Raw genomic sequence first — 18304 nt, 5'->3', positions numbered from 1 at the left:
TCAAAGCAAGATATCATTTAACAAAAATTTGACGGTGATACAGCGCAATTTAGATTCTACCCAAGTGTCTAAGAATAGTATTTCAGGTAGTGTCGTAAAATATGGACTGTTCCAGTAATGCTGATTTTTGTAGATTATATGGAGTCACTTCGTTGATGTTTAATTGATGTAAATAGTTGTATAGCTTCTTTGAAATGGTGCCAAGTGCACGGTACTGCGATGTCAATAATCCAAACTTGTCGATATTCCATAATTGTGATGTCAGGTCTATTGTGTTCCAAATGCCGATCAGTTTGTATTCGAAAGTCCCAGAGAATTTTTGCTGTTTCGTTTTCTAGTACTGTCTCTATTTTATGATGCCACCACTACTTATTATTTTTATTTTTACATTATTATTATTTATATGCATGAATGCGTGTAATAAATTTCTTAAATATATATTTGTATATATGACCGAGTTTTCTTTCTAGTATGTTTCCCGTTATGCCAGATGCATGGTGAAAACAGGAATTACAGACTGCATTCCCAATATGATAGATGTTGCCAGATTCAGTTGCACAGGGATCTGGAAGGATTGTCGTTGCGGCCATTTTCCAAAAGTAAGAGTATAAAGTGCGGTACTAAATTTAAATTTACTTTTAATTCTGGTTTGGCACTATTAAATTCAATTCATAAAGGACACTATAAAATCATATTTTCCATGCAATGTTTACCAGTGATTAATCTTTCATTCTATTCTGTGTTTAGCTATTTTTGTATTAGATTCTGTATTATTTGTAGGAAATGTTAAAAATCAAATAGAAATAAATATATAATGATAGGTATAAAAAAAATATAAATATATATCTATACATACATAATATACAGAAATATACACAAATACATGTAAACGTTGCCACACACTTGCACACATGTGCCCTGCACGCAGCACATTATAGTACATAACCCCAGAACATTATCCCATTTCTGCGGTTTCAAAATTCGTTGCTGATTTGAAGATAAAGTTTAAAAATAGAAGTAATGTAAACGTCGGTTCGATTTACTTCTGACGATGTTGTTTCTGCACATACACAGTTTATTACAGATTTAATTGGCACACTTATTTAAACAGTCAATAAACCCCGCGATGGTATGTTAAAACAATGAGGATACGAAAACTAGCGTCTGGTTTTAATATTGTTGATTTCTTACAAGAATTTAAATTAAGCGAGTCAACAATAAGAACGATCTTTAAAGATAAGGATAAAATTGAAGTAATGGATAAAAATGTTACGCCCTTAAAAAAAGTTAACTGAGTTTATGGAAGAGTTAAATCAAACATCGATACCCGTGAACATGCCAGTAATAAGTAGTGGGGTTCAAAGTCTGTGAAAAATAGGAAAATAAACCAACCACTCACTAAAATTCGACAAAACGCATCAGTGAAATGCTAACCATTTTTAAGCGGAAATTCGCTATACGCGCATTTCTTCGAAAGCAGCCTTCACGTAAAATGAGCGTTACTTGTATGGCTCGATATGCTTGATGAAGAAATATTTTACAGTATTTGTACAAATAAAGCATTTCTCCTTACAGACGAAATATCCACTTCTTAATTCGCTTCGATTATAACATTAACTTTATATTTATCTTTGGGAATATTAGCTTTACGTTCCTCATAATTTTCATGTTTCCGAATATGAACTGAGAATGAAGGTATTCCGTTATGTTTTATTTACTACTGTACTTTTCCCATCTGTTGCTCTCTTGTTTTTGTTTGAGACTTCCCATACAGATTAATTCATGAAATGCCCTCTTGTTATCACATGTAAACTTTGCACTAACTTTTAGTTTGATGATTCCACTCTTTATATTCATATGGTTGATTATTAATATTCATACGTGATAAACTGTTTTCGTAATTTATTATCATATAAATCTTAAATTGTAATGATTATGTTCGAATAAATCAACCTGCAAGTTCCATAACGAATTATGAGGTTTTTTTTTATTTATTTATTTATTTTTTTTTTAATAAAGCTAACTGAAAATGACAAAATTTCTAGCAAATGGCGATTGTGATCAAAATCTGCATTATTACACTGATAAATGCGATTTAACTTTTGAATGACTGAAGGAAAACACCTTAAAACCTGAACTTCATGAATGTCCATTATTTTATATCAGCGATTATATCATATAGCCATTCAAATTCAAAGTATATCAATGAATTCCGTACTAAGCAAGATATTGATATAAAAAGTGAATCAGTTAAGTAATAAGTTAGATATAAATTTTCAAAGTTCGAAGTATAGGGTGGTCAATCCTGTGAGAGGAGAACAAAGAAAGTCGCCATTTTAGCACTCACGCCAGGATCGCCAAAACCAGAAATCTGAAGTACTACAAAAGTCAGGAAGACCTAACAAAGGAAGAAAATCACATAACATGCAGGAATGTTAAAGAAATACTGTTAAAGAAATATGCATTTTCTATGTTCGCGATTCTCCGTGGCCACTTCAGAACGAAAATCGAATGCGAAGCTATGAAGAGTGGAGGTGTCCACATTGTAGAGAAAACAAAGGAATGTTGCCTTCAACGGCAGCCTGGAAACAGCCAATACAGAAAAACAACAGCTGGCAATAAACAGCAAAGGCAGCAATGAACAGCAGAGGAAATGCAAAACAAGGAGTACAACAGCGGAAACTCAGGTGAGCCCACTTTGAATGTATTACTAGAAAATAGATTACAAAACCTAAAAGACTGTTTAATCAATTTTGTTGGAGAACTACTTGTAACACATAACGCGCAAATTACCGAAAAATTCTACCAATATGAGGAATTCATAAAATTTAATAACAGTTCGTTAGAAGACGTATTTCAAACACTAGAGAAATTAAAAACACCATTAAAGAGTTCACGGAAAGACAGCATAATTTAATTAAAGAGACAAAGAAACTATCGCAAGAACTAAACTTTAAAACAACATATAAACTCCTAAACCAAAAAACAGCAAAAAATGATCTCTTCATACATGGTCTTCCAGAAATTGCTACTGAACATATAAAGGACACAGTAATTCAACTAAGCCAGAAAATTGGCCCTCCAATAGAATCAAAAGATATACGTTGTCCGGCTGTTGCTTTAACACATCAAAGTCATCCAAATAGTTATTAGGTGCCCTTGGTGAAATATCAAAGAAACTATCCAACTATTTACACTAATTAAACATCAGCTCGGTGATCCCCCATATGATCTACAAAAAACAGCATCACTGGACCAGTCCATATTTTACGAGGCAACCTGACAGACTATTCTTCGATTCTTGGGTAGAATGTGAATTGTTCTGAATCATCAGTGAAATTGTTGTTTAAATAATATTTGCTGTTTATATAATGTTGTTTAAATCTTGTTTTGACTGTATATAAATTATCTGAATAAAGTTTTTTTTTAAATGTAATAATATTTTATTTATCATCATACACTGCACTTACATATAAACAATAAAGCATACTATTACATTTTCTGTTCAGTACAAAATCTAGAGTAGAGTGGTTTTTTAAAAAATGTAAATATACATAATATAATAATTTTTTTAATAATAATAAAAATTATTTATTACATACGATACATACATTACATAATTTTGGTTACATATGATACAACGTTGCATACGTATGTTTATATATCATACAACGTTGCATACATTTTTTTACATATGATACATGTATTCTGATAATTAATAATAATAATTTTTTTTTCGCAATAATAATTATGATAATTTATAACATGTCATGTATACATTACATACTTTGGATTACTTATGATATAACATTGCATACATGTGATACATATTTTTTATTTTATTTATTTATTTATTTATTTTTATCTTGGATGACATGTAATTTCTCAGCTTTCATCCTCGAAGCTTTTTTGTGTGTGAGTTTATCTGAGGATGACACCAGTTATTATTTATTGGTTTGTTTGCTGTGTTGGAAAGCTATGAAATCAAGTCTATGTTTAATAGGCTTCATTTCCTCTGCAACCATTGATTGAGAGATTAGCACGGATGCATGCGCGCGCGCACGCACGCACGCACACACACACACACACACACACACACATGCGCGCGCGCGACAACTTGGAATGTCTTGAGGAGTTGCTGAACTGGAAGCCTGAACGAATATATTGTGTTTCATTGAGTTTGTATGATATTTTGGGTGCGTGTTTCTTGTTTATAATATGTCCTTAGAGCTCTTTTCAGGCTATTGTAGTTTGTAAAGTTTCTGTATTCAAAAGGTAATTTGTTTATCATGTCCGGGATGTAGAAGTTTCGTGTGGCCTTTCCGTAGTAATTATTGTATTTACATGTGATGTAATTAGTCGTCTGAGGTCTTGATATACGGTATGTATTTCTGACTGTCCTGTAGTTGGCAACGAAATAATGTTTTATCATAGCAAAGCTGTAGTGGCTTTAATGTTTTGCTATTAGTATTTTGCGTTCTGACTTTACAGTGTATATAAAGTCGTTATTGTCTCTTTGTTCCGAAAAGTTTTATCATTTTGTACTGTGACGAAATTAATCTGTTTAGTTTGTAGGGTGCACAGAAATCATATGTTGTTATAGCGTATCTTAGTATATTTTGGCATAGTGCTTTGTATGTTAGTGTTTTTAGGCATGTGGGAACTAAGTCTTTTAACCTGGAGAGTTTGCCACTTATTGTTCGGTATTTGTTGTGTAGATGGTTTATGTGGCAATTCCAGTTCATATCTTCAACAAAGTAAATTCCAAGATATCGTATTGTTTCAACTTGAGTGATTGTACTGGTTTTGCTGTTCTGTGTGTTTTTCATGTTGGCGAGTGGATATTGGATGGTTATATATTTGTTGTCACTGATCGAGTGAGTGGATTTCTGAATATCATTAATTTTGTCTTATCGGAGTTCAGGTGTATGACGTTTTTCGTAAGCCAGTCTGTGATAAGATTTATGTCATGTTGCATATTTGTTTGGTCTATGCTAGCATTACTATGGATGGATATTATAGCTGTATCATCTGCGTATTGGAATATCTTACCTTTGAGAGGTAGCTGATTAATATCGTGCATGTAAATGTTGAATAGATCTGAGGAGAGTACAGTTCCCTGTGGCACTCCACAGGTTACTGGTAGCTCTCTACTTCGGTTTGACCCGATACGTGTGATATGCTTTCTATTGTGGAGGTAGTTTGTGAACCACCTGTGGAGGGGACCGTCTATTCCAACATGCCTCAGCTTTTCTAACAAGATTTGATGTCAAACGCTTTAGTTATATCAATAAAGACTGCCATGGCAATTTTGTTTTTGTCTGAAGCGGTATTAATTACGTCTGAAAAGTCTTCCAAGAGAAATGTTGTTCCGTTATTTTTCTGAAAACCATATTGTATTTTGGGGATAATATGAAAGGTCTCTGTGTATGCTGTGAGTTTCTTCGGTACGATCCTCTCCGTAATTTGTTTGATAATTGGTAATGTTTCTATGGGTCTGTAATTGCTGATTAAATTTCTTTTTCCATATTTGTGATTTTCCATATTTCCATGGATGTGATTATAGCAGTCTTTAACATACTTGGTATCTGTCCTGTTTTAAATATTTCATTTATTAATTTTAGTAGAATAGGACCTAAGCTAGTTGCATGTTGCTTGATAACCTTAGGTCTTATACCATCAATTCCTAGGCCTTTGTTTGGGTTGATTTAGTGTATAAGAGAGCGACGTTCTGCTTCTCTTATGGTTGAGAACCATAATTTCTGTGTTGATTGTGGTCCAAGTTGACGGTCATGTTTTGCGACTGGGGGAATATTTCTGTACAGTTGTTGGATGGAGTCTGAAAGTATTGGTCAAAGTCTTTTGCTAGTTGTTGGATAGGATTTGAGTCTTTCATGAAGCTGTGTTTTATTGTTTCGGAGGCGGTGGTGTTGGCAGTACAATCTAACATCTCATTGATCAGATGCCAGGTCTGTTTCATGATGCTTTGTGCAGAGTTAATTTGTTTCTGTAGTAGTTTCTTTTTGCATTTCTGATTTGTGTTGTAAGGCGATTCATTGTTATCTTATATTCAGTTTTTAAAGCTGTGTTATTTGGATATCGCTTTAATTCTTTCCATAAAGCGTCCTTTCTGTGTATTTCTAGGATTAAGTTTTGTGTTATCCAAGAAGTTTGGGTTGTTTCTGAACGAATTCTGACTTTCTTTGCAGCTTTCTTATATATTTCCTCCGGTGTGAGTTTAATGTTGTTGCAAAAGATTTCTGCTGAATCTGATGCCAGGTGTTCCCAGTGTTTTTTTTTTTTTTGTCTTGTGGTTGACTATTTCTTAGTCTATTATTGTTTTATGTTACTTTTCTTCTGTTGGACATTGCATATATATTGTCTTAGTGTGCTGGTTTAGAACAGAGAAATAATGGTCTGTTACTCTGCACTTTATGACTGATGCAGTGTAACTGTTTAGTGGTGCGGGGATGTTTATATGATCTAGACAGGAAGGAAACAGTGATAGTATTTCCGAATATTTCTTTTCTGGTACACGATGTTATTGTTGGTATTAGATTATACATGGATAGCGTGTCTAGGTATTGTACAGTGTTGTTCTGGTGTTTGTTTGCAATATTTATGTTTATGTCACCAATTATCATTAGGTATTATTAGGTATATCATTAGGTATATCATTTAGCATATTTCTTGGCTTGATAGCCAGCAATGGAGTTCGTGCAAGAATTTTATAATGTTAGGTTTGGTGGCCTGTAAATAGCATTTAATATTATGGGATGCTGTCTATTGGTGGTATTAGTGATTTCGAGGCAAAGGGTTTCAGCATGCTGAAACTGATAGGCCGTTTCTTTTCCTATTAATTTTTGTTTGATAAATATTAATATTCCACCCCTCTTTTTGTTTAGCGGCATGATCTATGTTGTTGGAAGTCTGGAATTTGGAAAGCACTAGCTTCGTTATTAATTATGGATACTTCCGTTCGGATCAACATATCAATAATATCAGTGTAATTACTTAGATAAGCCTGTAACAATAACCAATGTTTTCGGATATTTCTGATGTTAATATGCAAGTTTCAGAGACCTCTCACTTGTACTGTGTATTGTTTCCATGCATCAAGCGATTCGAAAGTACAATTGCTGATGCATTCTGGTGTAATTGCATCTATCTGATGGTTCACATTCATTTTTGTTGTGTTGAGGTCTTCTTTCTTAACTAAATTGGAGTCTTTTGTTTCACTTTGGCAACCTATCTCTGTCTTCCGAGCTTTTTATTTGTATATACTTTGTAGTGTGTGTGACTTTCTCAAGTATATTTTTCCGTCTTTGATACAAAAAATTGAAACTTTTTTTTTCTGTCTTTTCTTTTCTTGCTTGGTTCAAAAGATTCTGATTGAAAGGTGTTAAATACTCAGATAGAAAAATTGGCGTATTGTCTTGCGATGCAGTATACCCTTGACAACTGGTTTTTTCAGTCTTGTGGCTTTTATGAGATTGTCTCTTGCAACCTTGCTTGTCAGACGGACTATGACTGGTGCGGGTGTGACACGCGTTGTTTTTTGTTCTTCCTGGGAATCCAATTTATGCTCTGAATATCATTATGCTGTACAGGGATATCAATTGCATGGCTTAACTTTAAAACTACGTCTCTGAGATTTTCTGCGGATTCAGTTTCTGGTATTCTGTTTCTGTTTTCTGTTTATGTATTTTGTTTCTGTTTATGACAAGGTCATCATGTTGTATTGTTGTTGTTGATTTAAAACTTCGTATTGTAATTTTATGGAGTTAAATTCTTGACGGATTTGGGATGTGTCTTTTATCAATTTGTGTTGCCTGTTAGTAGGTTAATGCTGGTTTTAATGTCTTTTACCGTTTTTAAGACTTCTTCGACTTTTGAATTATTAAATTTAACAAACTCTTCATGTTCGCTAATTTATTCTGTTATTTATTTATTCTGTTTATCAAAAAGTTCTTTGACAAGATCTAGTAAGCTGGCTTTTATAATCTCTAAACCTTTTTCTTCTAGTAATAAATTTACGGAATTCAAATTATAAGACTCAGCGGTATTTTTTTTTTGTCTGTTTAGTTCATCGTCTGAAATAATAATAATAGTAATAATAATAATATTAATAATAATAAAATCATTTCCAATTTTTTCAGGAACAGAGAGAAGTCCTGGATTGTTTTGTTAAGAATATTTCGCTTGATCAGTTTATCAGTAGCGGGGAGCAGCTGGTTAAGGTAAATTTTTTTCCTGAATTTTATCAAATTTCTGAAATTTATCGCTTATCATAAAGCTGTCTCCAAAGTCTATCATAATCACTTGCCTTATAGTTTCACATATACTACCCCTTCTTAACTGGAATTTCCAAATATTTTCCTATCGCAATGAAGACCACATGATCATTGGGGACAATGTTGCTGCCTTAGTTATGGAAAGGTCTGAACCAATAACAAGATCCTACACTTTCATACCTCAATTTCCTTTCGTCATATTTTACTTCAACTAATTATCTCGCAGTAAGTGTATAAATTTTATTTTCTTAATGCTATGTGATCCTTAATAATCTATATTTCTGAAGATCCCCATTATAATTACTCGACTTGTCCTCATTGTACTAATCTACTGATTCATGTCTCATACACATCATTCTGGGCACCCACTGGCCTATAGCCTAAACTAGTTTTATATTTACTGCTACTGACCTCTCGAAGTTATATCCCATGATTTCATTGCAGCGACCAGAAATGAACATATGTCGCAAATTCCAAATATATATATATATATATATATATATGGATTTTACGATCAAAGAGTGTGGGAGCAAATGAAATGCTTACTTGTTGTCTATTCATCGCCATGTTTAAGTTCGTTTTTCGTCGTTTTGAATTTCTGAAGATCATTTTATAAATAAGGATCTAAACTTTTGTTCGTCTAGATTTTTTGAAGTTGCCTTTTTTGTTCAATCGGGTAAATCTATTTATCTGATACGCAGTGGTATATGGAATTTGCTATGAGTAATGTGAATAGATTAAGCATAGTTGGTAGGTATGTTATTGGACGATAATTACTTGGGTCTTCGCCAAAACCTACCATTGAATCTCCCACGATGAGTCTCCCAATTCCATGGAGATGACGTATATAATAATAACACGTAAATCGTTTATTAATTACATCTGTTATTAGACTGGATATGATATGTTTGTAAATTTTAATTTTCTATTTTATAATTAGTAACATAAAACAATTTAACTTTATTTCGTGGTTTAACAAAGTCAAGCCTCTTTCACGTAATCATTTAGGTTAGTGTACGAATATAATAAATATTCATTTACTAACCAGAAATGTGCATGGTATAATTAAAAAATCGTTTATCGGATTCATTAAGAGATATGATTTTGTTAATCCTGTACAAAAAACAGGATTATTAATTAGGATCTTCATATTTTGATCATTCTCTATATTCCATAATTTTAATAATTTTTATAACAAAAATTTAGCTGGAGTTCGTTTTGTTTTTGATATAGCCGATTTCATTTTTACTAAGCAGAGGATATACAAGCTTTGCTGTTAATAATTAAACAAATAGAGATTTGATAAAGAATAACGAATTAAAAGTAATAAACAAAACGAAAGTATGAAGTATCAGTTTCATATACCAAATACCGACAGGCCTGGAATAGATAAAGAGATAAGGAAACAAAACTTAAAAGCAACCCAAAATTCTTTGAATAAATATAATTGCAATACATAGCAAAGAAAAAAAATCTTTATCTTGATTTATTTAGGACTAAATATTGATTAGCTAAAACGAAAGAATTTTAAACCTTCAGAGTTTATCTTTAATCTAGAATGAATTATGAAAGCTTATAGAAATCAGAAACTAAACGTAAGAAAGCAGTAAAGTTTAAATTTCGAGTTTTTCAAAAGCTTTAAAATTAAAACGAGCTAAAATGAAGCAATTTCACTGATGATTTGGATGCAAATGATAGAAATATACCTATGATACAACCACAAAAATGTGTATATTAACGATAAATTGAGACAAAAGGAAGTGAATTAGTGTGTGAAATAACAGAACAACGCCTATTATAACTTAACAGCTTGTCTGTTACCTTGTATCAGAACCAAGAACCTATATAATGGAGATTGATACTTAGCTCTATTAATAAATAGAGGAACTATCACTACAACACTTTTATTTCCTACTAAGGAAGTACCTATTTCAAGCCAAGTGTTATCTAAGTATTTCTCAAGTAACTAAATCGCGAAGAAGTTTAAAAAATCATAAAGAGTTAACAATGAATAAGAATATATCTAAACCTCCACACTATGAAATATATTTAATCAGAACTATGATAAGTTAGCTACATTTGGAAGAAAAGATAAAATATAGTAAAACACAACTTTAGAAACTCGGTGAAATAATAAATATTATTATTTCTTTGGTTTTATTATGTCCTTGCGAGCCAATGATGTTATGTGTACTTTTGGATTTCTAGCCCATTGTTTTGGATAACAGTCGCAATTCCTAAGCATGCAGTATATTTTGTATATAAATTATGCGTGTTCACCTGCCTTTATGAGGGATGAAAAATCCTAGCTGACGGGAGGAAGACCCTGTCACTCTCGTAGGAGACTAGCTAACTCACTTCAACTTGAAAATCTCGTGGACAGAATTCGAATCTAGATACTTCAAGGGAAAGGGCGTTGTCAAAACTAAGTGAGCTACGTAGGATTCAGGTTAAATATTGCATTTTTAATTCCTAATTTAGCTGCATTAATAACAGGGGCCCCTGAATGGATTCTGTACTAAAACGTATTAGGTAATATACCTCATTCTAGTGAGATATCTTTCCTAGTGATTCAAAAACAGTATATGTCCAATGAGACCATAGAAAATAATACAAAACATGAAAGAACTAGAGATATTTTTGCTGTTGACCTGTTGCCTAAAAATATAAGAAAATTGCCGGCTTTGCTGTGCATGTGGTTAATGTTTTCATCCAATAAGCTACAGACTGGAATCGCTGGAATCTGTGATTGTTCGTGGGGGAGAAGTCAGCTGATGTGAGATTACAATGTCGAATTACTGAAGGCCTAAAGTAGCTTGAAAAAAGCCCTTGAAAAAAAAAAAAAAAAATATATATATATATATATATATATAGTTTACAATATTTAATGAGTGGGAGAGGGACTCCTTTTATTCCCTTATACAGAGTAGGCAAATATAATTTAAATTTAATCCTATCTAACGTTTGAAGACTGGGTTGGCAGTTTCAAACGTTAGTCATTACCGCTAGTCAATTAAGGATAGTTGGCCCAAGGCTATCACTAATTATAAGCTGCAGCCGATAAAGGGATTAGTGGCAATTAAATGCGCGATCTCGTCGTCCATAACCCTAACACAATATGTTGTTCTTTGAAATAGTGTGGATTCTTCGGTCGATTTTCTTACGGGACGAAAATCCACTTGTCCGTGCTAGAGATCGACTAACTCTGGAACCGGCAGAAAAAAGTCTTAGAAAAAACTCCTCTAGTCGGCGAGTAGACTTTAACTGAAGCGTATCTTTTTTCTCAGATAATATAGACTCCAGTTTCACTGAGATACACAGGCGTTAAATGAAAATAAATGAAATTGACATTATATTAATTTATGTGAATCTAATTCAAACGGCTTTGTTACATATTGGGCTTATTGCTACAATGATCCCAATATAATTTAATTGAAGATTTTAATCCGTAATGATCTATTAAGGAATACAACATTTAGTTTTAATGCTGTTGACACAACAGTATTAAAATATAAAGAGATGTGAAAAGCAATTTTTTGATATTTCAGTACGTTGGAGCCTCCTTAAACAGCAGGTCTGGTGCGTGGCCTTCAATTATAAAGACCTGATTTCGAATCCTATCTAACGTGAAGAATCTCTATTATGGATATTTAACTGAGATCAGTTAGCTGCTCTCATACGAAGGTGGAAACGTCTTATCTCCCGTTACCAATCTAAACCGGCTATTCCTTACACTAGGTTTACATACAAATATGTATATTAGGCATATCACTAAGCATCGTATCCTAACATTACGGTTTGTTACGAAAGCCAGTCTGAGTAGGTCGCGGGAGTAAAGAAACTATAAGTATTGAGGAATGATATTGCTTTCATCGCTATACGTATGTCTAACAAATCAATTTATTGAAATTCAAGTTTTCTACAAAATACAGTATGAGAGATTTTTTTGAATTATTTCACTCACAAAACAGAATTATTACAATTAATCAACTATATTAAAGATAGTTTAGATTTAAAACAATTCTGAAAAATCTGAAGTTTCACAATTAAAGTTATGTAGCCAGTACCTGTGCAAAAATAAAAGCTAGCAATAAATTCAATGCCTAAATGGATAAACTAGCATAATATTAATAAAAATAACAATTCATTTAAGTATATTGACAAACTTAATTGTTACACAGTCAAAGCAGATACGGAAAATGAGAATTATACACTATTATAATTAAATATTTTAAATAAAAACATTCAGAGTAATAATAAAAAAATCCACCAGTTGAATTTGGAGTTCAATGCTCGACATTTTGTTTTATAGTTCACTTAGAAAAATGTTATAAAATTGAATATGGCTCAAATGCTGTTCACTGTACTGATTATTAGGACTAAAACGAAAAGTATATGATAAGAAGGAGCAGACTGGTAAATGGATTTCAAATATGTAAGAAGGAGGAGACGATTTACGTGCTCATTGTGACTTAATTAATGCAGAGAATATTATGACAAATCCGATGTTATATAGCTTTTCTCCTGATCATCTATCTAGAAGCTTAAAAATTGATAAAATTACTCTTGCTTTTGCAGATATTAACAGAAACGAATATATCAATAGAATTTTGATGAGAATTGCAGATCAAAATGAAAATGATAAGTTGATTAACTTAACATCCGCTTAATTTTACACTATCGAAATGAAAACAATAACCATAGACTGCTTAGTTGTGTACAGTCTATGATGGTTAAATTATAATTTTTTGCCTATTATTTTAAAGGGTATCCTCAGGGGCTCACTTTAGTGAGTACGGGCATGGCAAACCCGAGGTGCCTGATGCTGGACCATGCCTTACTTCATGTAATATACAGCTGTTGTATTATCTGTAGACCGGTCCCTCCTCTTCCCCCCTTGCTTCTTTCTTTCTTCTCTTCTTGCTCCTTTCCCCGAATACAATTAGAGTATTCGAGGGGAATCTTTCCTATTTTGCTGTGTCATTTCGTCTTGTGCTAACAGAACATTATCAAACACTGTAACATTATCAGACCAGCAAAAAATGTTCATACCGCATCGTCCGTCGCGCGGGTTACGAAGGGACGCGTTTGGGTTTTAGGCAGAGGGACACCTTCGAAAATATATGTTATAGTCTCCCTTAGACACCACTCCTCAGCACTCTGCTAGAGGAAACTCCATCAATGGGCCCACTACCCGTTTGGGGAGGTGTTTAGGGGTAGCGCAAAGTAATGTTTCTGGAAAAGGGCGGAAATGGCACCAGACTATGGCTTTAGGCAACTTGAACATCTCTCTGACAGGGAAGGAGTTGGAACTAGTCAAGGAAGCCAAGCGCTACCAGCTAGACTTAGTCGGGATTTCTTCGACCAAGAGGAGAGGATCTGGAACTGTTGACCTGGATAAGGGGTGGAAGCTCTACTACTCTGGTGTGGGGATACTCACAAGCCCCCAGCTGTCAGACTGTGTTGCTGAGTGGATCCTGCTGGGGGGACGAGTATGTGTGTTAAGGCTTCAGATGAAAAACCGTGATTTGCTGTGGTGCAAGCCTATGCACCTAATCTGGAGTCAGAATACTCTGCCTTCTTAGAGGAAGTGGATGCTGCTTTTGACAGGGTGGCAGACATGGAATCAGTCCTGCTAATGCGCGACTTCAATGCACATGTTGGAACAGATGACCAGACATGGAGGGGTGTGGTTGGGAGGAATGGCGCCCCTGACCTTAGTGCGAATGGGATGAAATTATTGGACTTCTGATGCTAACAGCTTGTCCATAATGAATACCTTCTTCCAGCACCGAAAAGTCCATGAGTATACCTGGTATAGGGATACACTAGAAGAAAAGGCCCTGATTGACTTCTTTATAGTCTCAGCAGACCTATTTTCCTCAGTGTTGGACGTTCGTGTGAGGAGAGGGGCAGAACTGTCAACTTACCACCACCTTGTGTGCACTCTACGCCTTCAGAAACTAGATGCCACAATTAATGCTGGAAGGCCTCTGCAGTTATACCGCGTGAAATGGGGGCATTGGAAAATGAGGCTGTGAGGAAGAATTTTGCAGATAACATTTCCCCCAGGTTCAAAGAGATTCCCAAGCATACTGCAGATGTTGAGGAGGCGTGGAAGCTGTTCAGAACAGCTGTCACTGCCTCTGAACTCTCATGCTGTGGCAGAAAGCGGCCTGGTTTGGCAACAAGCAGTGAGAAAAGGACACTTTCTTGGAACCAAGAAGTCCAAAAAAACTGTCTGGGCAAAAGAGGAGTCCTACCTAACATGGCTTAGGATCAGGTCACCTGAGATGCGCTTGCGGTATGCTGAGGCACGAAAAACTGCTGCTGAGGCAGTAAAGACAGCAAAGCAGAAGGCTTGGGAATCCTTTGGACAAAGATTAGACTCATCCTATGCAAATGCAAACAAAGTATTCCGGCAGACCAACCGCCACCTTCGAGGGAGGAAATCGTGCACAGCAAGGGCAATTAAGGCCTCTGACGGTGCACCTTTAATAACCGAGAAAGATATCCTCCACAGATGGAGGGAATACTTTGAGAGCCTTCTTAACCCGGTTGGCCAGGCAGTTGTGGACATCCAAGAGGTGCAGATCGGGTCACTGACTAGTCTCACAGCAGAAAAGGTACGTTTAGCAATAAAATCGCTAAAAGCTGGCGATGATGAAATTCGGCCCGAAATGCTAAAAGCTTTAAATGGAGTCGGTGTTCTTTGGCTGACTCGAGTGTGTCAGGCTGCTCGGATATCTGGGGGAGCACCAAGGCAATGGCAGACAGGCATAATAATACCAGTCTTCAAGAAGGGACACAAGAAGGATTGCAGTAACTATCATGGCACCTCTCCGCTTAGCCAGCCTGGGAAAGTGTATGCTAGGTGCTTGGAAAGACAGTGCATGAGCATAGTTGAGTCAAAGTTCCAGGAAGAACAATGTGGCTTTTGTCCTGGTAAAAGCATAAATGACCAAATCTTCACTTTAAGACAAGTCTTTGAGAAATCTTGGAAATATGTCAATAATGTCTACACATGTTTTGTGGACTTGGAGAAGGCATATGACCCGGTTACTCTGGATAAGCTTTGGCAAGAAGTACATGAGTATGGAGTGGATGGCCAACTATTAGCTGCCATCAAGTCCTTGCATGAATGTCCAGAGTTTTGTGTCAGGGTAAACAGCACAAAGTCTGAACATTTCACAGTCTCCGTTGGCCTCCGCCAAGGGTGTGTTCTGTCACCCCTACTTTTCATAAACTTTATGGACTGGATTGATAGACACAGCCGAGGCAGTGAGTGTGTCAGAATTGGAAGATGTAGTATTGGACGTCTGCTTTTTGCAGATGACCTAGTTCTGCTTCGTTCTTCCACAGATGACCTCCAGCGGACCCTGGATAGATTTGTAGCTGTTTGTGCAGACGCCGGAATGAAGATCACTGTGGCCAAAACTGAAACATTTGTGGTCTCAAGACAACCATCTCAGTGCACTCTACATGTAAGTGCAGTCCCAATGAGGCAGGTGGAGAAGTTTAAATACCTTGGGTCCATATTCACGAATGGTGGAAAGTGGGATGTAGAGCTAGATACTCGAATTGGCATAGCAAGCTCAATATTGTAGAGGTTCACGCTCAATATTATGGCTGTTCGGTAATTGAAGCCCGCTAACCCTTCGAAGGAACCTTATTTCAGCCGCTTGGATTTGTGTCCACATTCTTTCGGTCATTCCCATCTCCCCATCCTCACTTATGGTCATGAGAGTTGGGTAATGACCGAAAGAATGTGGACACAAATCCAAATGCTGAAATGAGGTTCCTTCGAGGGGTTACGGGGATGACAAGACTCGACAGTGTCAGAAGCTCTGCAATTCGGGAAAGCCTCAATACTCAACCGCTGCTTCTCTGTGTTGAGAGATCACAGTTACGTTATTATGGGCACCTGGTCAGAATGCCACAAGAGAGGCTTCCTCAGCAGGCCCTCTTTGCCAAGCCAGAGTGTGGGAGGCTACGTGGAAGGCCAAGGACTCGCTGGATAGATTATATCCAAAACCTTGGGTGGACACGTTTGGGAATCTCACCAGAATACCTGAGCTTGGTGGCAGAGGATCGTGACTATTGGAAGTTCTTCTTGCAGCTGTTGCCCCCACAACCCAATTAGGAAAGGTGGGCCTTGAAGATGTATTTTAAAGGCATTTTTCATGTATTGTTGATGAAATTTATAAGACATAATACATTTGATGTATAATGTATAAACAAAAAATTAAATGTTTTTTTTTTCATAGTAAGTTCAAAAATAGTGTCAAAATTCTACCTGTTAACAATATCTGAAATAAAACTCAAGAATCAGTTTCGAACAGGAATAAAATAACTTTTTAATAAATGGAAAATATTTGTGAACTAACGAGGGAATCAAATTATTATTATAAAGGAGCTGATACTTTGAATACAAACAGTATAGAGAGAATAAAAGTTCTGGAAGAAAAAGATTTAGCAATATATTAATTAAAGATGCAAATGGTAATCATCTCTATTCTGGTGGGTATCTCCAAAAATAGAGATCACGACTCCAGATGATTCTTCAGATTATGATGATGTATCATTATTCAATTAACACATGAAATTCTATTATGGTTTGAATAGAAAATCAGAAATATTTTGAAAATTTTGAATAAATTAATTTGTGCAAATTATATATCAATTTTTCATATCAATGTCATGTCAATTATGCAAACATGCCGATTTGCACATAAAGTGTGCAAATTGACATGTTTGCATAATATTGTGGATTTTTGGATATCGAAATGTTGATCTCCAAAATCCGCAATGTTATGAAAAAATATCAAATTATATAGTAATCAAATTGGAATCGCTCAATGTTATTATCGTATATATATATATATATATAGCAGAAATTAGTTGATAATAACTGTTGAGAAAAAAAGTTATTTGAAGTAGCTTGGAAAGGCAATGGCAGCAGAACAAAAAAATGTAAACCTACTTTAATGTTGTTACCAGTTTATTATTGCTATTAAGGAAAATTTCAATATTAATAATTATGTATTTATTTATTTTTTGTTTTTTTCTATATGTAGATGTGTGGATTAGACATCGGCCCAAATGCGTGTACTTTCTATAAAGCATAGTGTACCATGCAGTCACACACTTTTATTAAGGTAAGTTTACTATAAATATTACGCATAAAAAGTAGTGAATTATTTTTATATTTTTATAATGTTATATTATATTGTTTGTTTGCCTGTCATGTGGGGTTCCCCCAATTTTTCCCATCCTTCCCCCTTTGGACTGGTTGAGGTGGTGCCCTCCAGTGAGGGACTTTCTAAGTATGTATATTTGACTGTATTACGTCGTTGATTTTTCTTATGAACTATACTTCTATTTATTCCCTTTTATTCCAACTAAGAATGAGATCTGTAATCTATCTCTCTGGGATCGTTTCCATTTCGACCTCTGACAAAATCTGTTTCTTTAAGCTGTGCCAGTCAGAGTTCTAGGACAGAAGAATTCTTGCCTCAGAGAAACCTGCCAGAGTTCTAGAGCTACCTAATCTTGTTAAAAGTTTAAAGCGTCTGTCGAAATCTTAGCTTGCAGTCATGGTCTTATTACTCTAAAATTCCCTTATCTTCCCCTTATGCATAGGTTCAAACTTTTATGAATAGTAAAATTAGTCTCATGCTCAGGCTTACGTAGAAAAACATGTTTATTAAGAATCTAAAGAGTATTTAAATATGTTTAAACATATCAAAAGCATATCACATTATCATTACTAAATCAATTGGCAAACAATGAAAGAATACTCTAATTAATGAACATAAAACACATATCTTTAGGTTAAATAAATAAATACACAAAAAATATTGATGGATTTATTATCCTCTTAACTTATACAAGATTATAATTCCTAACTTCAGTTGCCAACATCAGCCCCTCCACATTAATTAGATCTCACACAAAATCTTAAATCTTCAGACTACCAGTCCAATGGAACTAACAATTCAGTAAACACA

At 34.9% G+C, this 18304-nt stretch overlaps 2 long non-coding RNA genes across 2 annotated transcripts in view; both read left to right on the top strand.

Annotated features, from left to right (window-relative positions):
- Positions 1-490, top strand: part of LOC150110395 (uncharacterized) — a 31231-nt gene extending 30741 nt beyond the window's left edge. Inside the window, exon 5 of the long non-coding RNA XR_016548381.1 lies at positions 471-490. This is a non-coding gene — a long non-coding RNA (uncharacterized LOC150110395). The remainder of the gene's footprint in view (positions 1-470) is intronic.
- On the top strand, positions 489-17452 carry LOC150110394 (uncharacterized). Its single transcript, XR_016548382.1, has 3 exons — positions 489-599; positions 8160-8240; positions 17372-17452. It is a non-coding gene; the product is annotated as an uncharacterized LOC150110394 (long non-coding RNA).
- Positions 17453-18304: the final 852 nt, after the last annotated feature.

The sequence above is a fragment of the Typopeltis vanoorti genome, chromosome 1 (genome assembly GCF_054136105.1).
Source record: "Typopeltis vanoorti isolate ZY-2024b chromosome 1, IOZ_Tvanoo_1.0, whole genome shotgun sequence".
Classification (NCBI taxonomy): domain Eukaryota; kingdom Metazoa; phylum Arthropoda; class Arachnida; order Uropygi; family Thelyphonidae; genus Typopeltis; species Typopeltis vanoorti.
Note: the sequence above shows the minus strand (reverse complement) of the source record. Positions and strands in the feature narration are given on the sequence as shown.